The sequence below is a fragment of the Trichosurus vulpecula genome, chromosome 9 (assembly GCF_011100635.1).
Source record: "Trichosurus vulpecula isolate mTriVul1 chromosome 9, mTriVul1.pri, whole genome shotgun sequence".
Taxonomy (NCBI): domain Eukaryota; kingdom Metazoa; phylum Chordata; class Mammalia; order Diprotodontia; family Phalangeridae; genus Trichosurus; species Trichosurus vulpecula.
Genome location: NC_050581.1, coordinates 17,109,511 through 17,115,510, shown reverse-complemented (window position 1 = coordinate 17,115,510; position 6,000 = coordinate 17,109,511).

Genomic DNA, 6,000 nt, shown 5'->3' with positions numbered 1-6,000 from the left:
TTATTTCATTTCTGATGGCATATTTCCCATACTTTGGTTTCCTCTGGCCACTAACTCTGTTTCTCCCCATCTCTCTCAGCAAAAGACCTTTCTTCGTATTTTACCAAAACAAAACAAAACAGAAGAAAAAAACTGAGTCCATACACTGTGACCTCTTGCTGTTCTCCAATTCTATACTTCAAGGACACTTAACATCATCTTATGCTCTTTGCCCTTTTACTCTAATGTTAGAAGAGTTGGACCTTCTCCTACCAAGCCAGATATTTCTCTGTTTTTTTAGTCTATTTTTTCTCCTTTTCACTATTCTGCGAGCTTAATTCCTCAGTCCCCCTTATTTTTCATCTACTAGGTATTTTACTGACACTTAAATGTATATCCAGATTTCAAATTCTTTAAAAATAAAAACAAGATATCTTTTTTTCTTTACACTATTATCCCAGCAAACTGCTTCATTTTTTCCTTTCATAGCCAAACTACTGAAAAAGAAGCTATTTCCCACTTTGTTTTTCATTCCTCATACTCCATTTAGTCCTCAACTCCTTGTTGTCAAGATCTGCAATCACCACTAAATTGAAACTTTCCCTAAGGTTATGAATTATATATTAATTGCTCAGTTCAATTACCTTAGTCCTCATACTTCTTGACTTCTCTACAATGTTTGATTTGCTGAACACCCTTCTTTCCTAAAGACATTTTCTCTTTGGGCTTTTCATAAGACTATTCTCAACAGGTTCTACTTCTACTTGTCTGGCTGTTGAATCTTGATGTCCTGTAGCAGATCAGCATTCATGACCTTACTCCATTCATGGGAGAGCTCTATTCTGGATTCTATACTATTTATTTGGGTGATCTCATTAGTGCACATGAGTTAAATTATCATACCTTTGCAAACAACTGTTAGATCTTTGTACGCAGCTCCCTTCTCTCTCCTGAATTAGAATCCCTCATCACCTCTACCTATTGAACATTTTCGTCTAAATCTTCTAGGTATATCTCAAGCTCAAATGCCCAAAACAAAATTTATAATCATTCCCAATAAATTAATCCATATTTCTAACACCTCCATTTATTTTAACATTGAAGCATTCATGCAAGTCCATGAACTATTTTTTCAACAATCTGGCTGGCAGCTGTTGTGGGGGTGAAAAACCAACACAAGCCCAACAACAGTATCTTTTTCAGGGTCCAGGGTGAGTCACACATGTGACTCACCCATGTGACTTAGAATTGTCACAAAGAGGCAACTTAAACCCATGTGGTCAAAAAGCCTCTGATGTCCCAAACATGTCCCTCAAACTCATGTGTAAACTAGGGCCTCCCCTGAGGCAAGGAGGTCACCAAGGACTGCCAAATCTAATCAAAGAAACAAAGGCCAAACTCTTCAAAGGCACTTGGTTGACCTGAGTGCTAAGAGCCCATTTTGTTTACCAACACAACCTCCAAGTCATTCTCGATGCTTCCCTCTCCTTGAACCTTCTCACCATACACTCATAAAGTCTTATAAATTTTACCTTCTTAACATTTGTTTCATCTGTATCTTTATCTCTACTCACATGGATGCCACCATAATACAGTCCCTATTTCAGTCAGTCTCATTTGGACTACTGCAGTAGTATCCTAATTGATCTCTATGCCACAAGCTTTTCCTTTTGCCCATTCATTTTTCACCCAAGTGCTAAGCTGATAGAACTGGAGCATATGTTGGCATAATTCTTCTTTGCTCAGGAAATTTTAGTCGCTACCTATTACCTTTAAAATAGAATACATCCTGTTTTGGGCATTTAACTTTGGCAAAATTTGAATCCAAATTATCTTCCTAGACTTTTTTAAAATTAGTTCCATTCTACGAACACTCTGTTCTGTTCTGCCTGATTTTCTTTTTATACAACATTCCATCTTCTACCTCTACTTTTACCCAGTTTCTTCCCATATCTGCAGTGTTCCCTTTCTCACCTCAATATCTTAGAATACTTAAATTTCTTTGGGAGAGGGGTTGTTAACTTATGTTTCATAGCCTTTAAAAATACTTTTTTTATTCCCCAAATTACTTGTTAGGACTTCCCACCTTGAAATGAGTTTCTATTTATTCTGTTCCCAAATTACATTTACTTGTCCATTTGGCACAGTAAAAAGCAAACTCTTTCAGGTTAGAGGCTATTGTGTTTTTGTTTCTGTATTCATGATCATTTGTGCACATAGTTCACGACAGAGTAGAACATTAAGAAATGAATCTTAAATTGAACTAATGTCTGTGAACACTCTACAACCAAAAAAAAATGATGATGAATTTTAAGATCAAGAATTCCAGTCTTAAAAAAAGTTGTTTTATTAATTCTACTATTTATTAATTCTTAATGAAGATAGAGTCCAAGAGGATTCTGGGAAGATGGCAGCATTAGTCAGAAAATTCCAAGCTCTCAAGTTTTTCCTCAACAAAAGATACAAAATAGCACTTCAGGGCAAACATAGAGCAGTGAAAAAAATTAAGAAAAGGAGCAGAACAAGGGTCCCATTGGAACAATCAGAGAAGACCTAAAGAAAAATCTTAGGAGGAGACTTTGAAGAGTAAACACCTCCAGGATAGGGTTCACTTTCATACCCAGGAGCAAGCTCCTTAAACAATAATCTGAAAGCCCAGGGGTTAGTTGGGTTGTGAGGCTGTCTTGGCCTCTGCCACAGTAACTTTTACCCCTTGGACAGTGAGGAGAGTTATGTTTCTATTCTGGGGAAGATCTAGGTAACCTCTGCAGACAAGGAATGCCAGATTCAGTTGTGCTTCACAGAGTGAATGGGGTGAGAAGGAACAAGCATATACCACTGACTGAAGAATCGGTGCGGCAGGATGCTTTTGGCTGTGGGCACTTACAAGAGGCTAAAGGTCTTGGTTTGAGTTCAAAGTCAGAGGGAAAACTGAGGAAGATAAGAGGCCAAAGCCACCATCTTCCATACTCCAGGACTAGAGGTGATTATAGAAAAAAAAACATTTTTTTAAATGAACAGGCAAAGGAGAAAGAAACCAACCATAGAGAGCTATTATGGGAACAGAGAAAACCATGGGTCATCTTCAGAAGATAATACTGAAGCAAAGAAACCCTCTTTTACCCCAAAGAGTAATGTCAAATTATAACCTGCCCCAAAAGAATTCACTGAAGAACTTAAAACAGACTTTAAAGATCAAATGAAAGAGATTGAGCAAAATTTTTTTAAAAATATGTATAATACAAGAAAAACAAGAAGATTATAACGAGAAAGTCGACCAATTAGAAAAAGAGATACAGAATCTAAGAAAGAATATGACTCCTTGAAAATCAGATTTGGGCAAAGGGAAGTGAGAGAAGTTAAAAGATATGAATAAAGTGTATATATGTATATATATATATACATATTCATATACATATAGATAGATGTATGTATATATATAACGGAAAAAAGTAGAAGAGAATGTGAACCATCTTATAAGAAACAGATTTAGAGAACAGATTAAGAAAACCTAAGAATAATTGAGCTACCTGAAATTTCAGATTAAAAAATAGAATCTTGAAACAATAATACAAAAATAATTAAAGAAAATTGTCCTGAAGCATTAGAACAAGCAGTAAAAGTAGAAATAGAAAAAAATCCACTGATAACCAGCTGAAAGAGATGCTACAAGGAAAATTCACAGTAATAATATAGTAAATCTGAAACCCCCAGAATAAGGACAAAATATTACAAGTAACAAGAGAAAAAACAATTTCCATATGATGGTACCACAATTAGAATCACACAAGACCTAGAGCTGGCAACACTAAAAGATTGGAACTTTGTGAACAGTATATATTGATGAACAACTGGGTTTCTGGCTAAAAAAAAAACATCATACCCAACAAAGCTAAGCATAGCTCTGAATGAAAAAAAATGGATATATAATGAACTATGAGGCTCCTAAGACTCCATTCAAAAAAACCTGAAATCAATAGACACACATATATATGTATATATGTACACACACATATATACACATCTGTATTATGTTTATATATGTATATGTATATATCAATACCTATATAAAAATATATCAATCCTCAGTTGTAGCCTTTGGGTGATGGGGAAGGGGTACGGGGGGGGGGGGGGGCGGGAAACCAAGTAAAAAGAGAACAGCAGAGAACAAGGGAAAACCTACAAGGAAGCAAATAAAAATAGACAGCTTTCAACATATTGCACAGTACTTAATATACACACTTTTTTGAAATGATAAGTTATTGCTATATGTTCTGAATGTCCTGTGTTCTGCTGTGCACATCACAAGTTTTTTTATTTTAAAGTTAATATTTAACTTTAAAGTTAATATGTTTCATTTATTATTATGTGTTTAAGTTCTAGTATTTGTGTAAAATTAAAAAAATAAAAAACAATAGACACAAGTCTTCATAAAAACATCCCCATTTCCGGGCAGAGCCAAGATGGCAGAATAAAAGCAAGGATTCACTTGAGGTCTTCCCTCAACCCTTCCAGATACCCATAAAAGTGACTCTAAAAAAAGTCTAGAGTAGCAGAACCCACAAAATGATAGTGTGAAATAAAATTTCCAGCCCCAGACAACCCAGGAGGCTGCCAGGAAAGGTCTGTTGCACCAGGCTGGGAAAGGAGTGAAGTGCAGCGTGGGCCACACTGACACAGACTCACCCCAGGTGTAATTCTTATTGCCTTATTATCTGAAAAGTATTTATTTCATATTTCTTGTATTCTGCATTTGCTTTTCAGGTTTTTATGCTCTAATATATGATCAAATTTGCTGTAGGTGGCAAGCACTGTGAAGAAAAAAGGTATATTCCATTTGATTTCCATTCATTTTTTTCAGAGTTCTATTATACCTAACTTTTCTGAGATTCTATTCATTTCCCTAATTTCTTTCTTATTCATTTTTGACCAGATTTATCTAGCTCTGAGAGGGGAAAGTTAAAGTCCCCCACTGGTATAGTCTGTTTCCTCCTGTACTACAGTTCATTTTTCCTTAAATAATTTGGATACTATGACATTTTTTGAATGTATGTTTAGTTTTAATATTACTTCATTGTCCCCTTAGAAAAATGTAGCTACTCTGCTTATTTGTTTTAAGTAGATCCATTTTTGGTTTTCCTTTATCTCAGATCTTATCAGCACCTGCCTTTCTCCCTTCAGGTGAAGCATAATAGAGTCTGCTCCAGAATCTTATTGTAATGCTCTGAGGGTCTCACTGTTTTAGGTGATTTTCTTGTAAACAACATATTGTTGGGTTCTAGTTAAGATTCTGCTATCTGCCTCTATTTTATGTGAGAGTTCATGCCATTAGCATTCACAGATAATATTACCAATTGTGCTTTTCCTTCTACCCAATTTCTTCTGTTTCTCATTCTTTCTCTCTGTCTGTCGTTTTCTTTCCTTTAAAGTCTGTTTTGCTTCTGAGCATAGATTTCTTTAATCAATCACTCCTTTCTCTTGTCCATTATGACTCCTAATTCCCTGTAGAATAAAAAACTATTTCTATTACAAATTGTGTTTTTAAACATATTTTCCATTTTGAACCAATTTAGATGTGAATGATATTCAAGCATTGCTTGCCTCCTCTTACTATTTTCCCCTCCAAGGTAAAAGCTCTTTTGTACCTCTTTTACATGAAGTACTTCCCTTCATTCTTCCCTTCCCTTCATCCTTCTCTCAAGCCTTCCCCCCAATGCAGTTTTTGCCTATCCATTTTGTTGCATCATTTTTTATAGTACAGTAGTGTTCCATCATAATCATATGCTACAGTACCCTGTTTGGCCATGCCCCAATTGATGGGCATCCCTGCAATTTCCAGTACTTTGCAACCACAAAAAGATTCTCTAAGCATTTTATAATATTAAATTCTGGGTGATATGGTATAGGCAGTTTAATAACTCTTTTGGCATAATGCTAGATTGCTCTTCAAAATTGTTAGATCAATTCACAATTCCACTAACACACAATTACTGTCCCAATTTTTCCACATCTCCCCCCAAC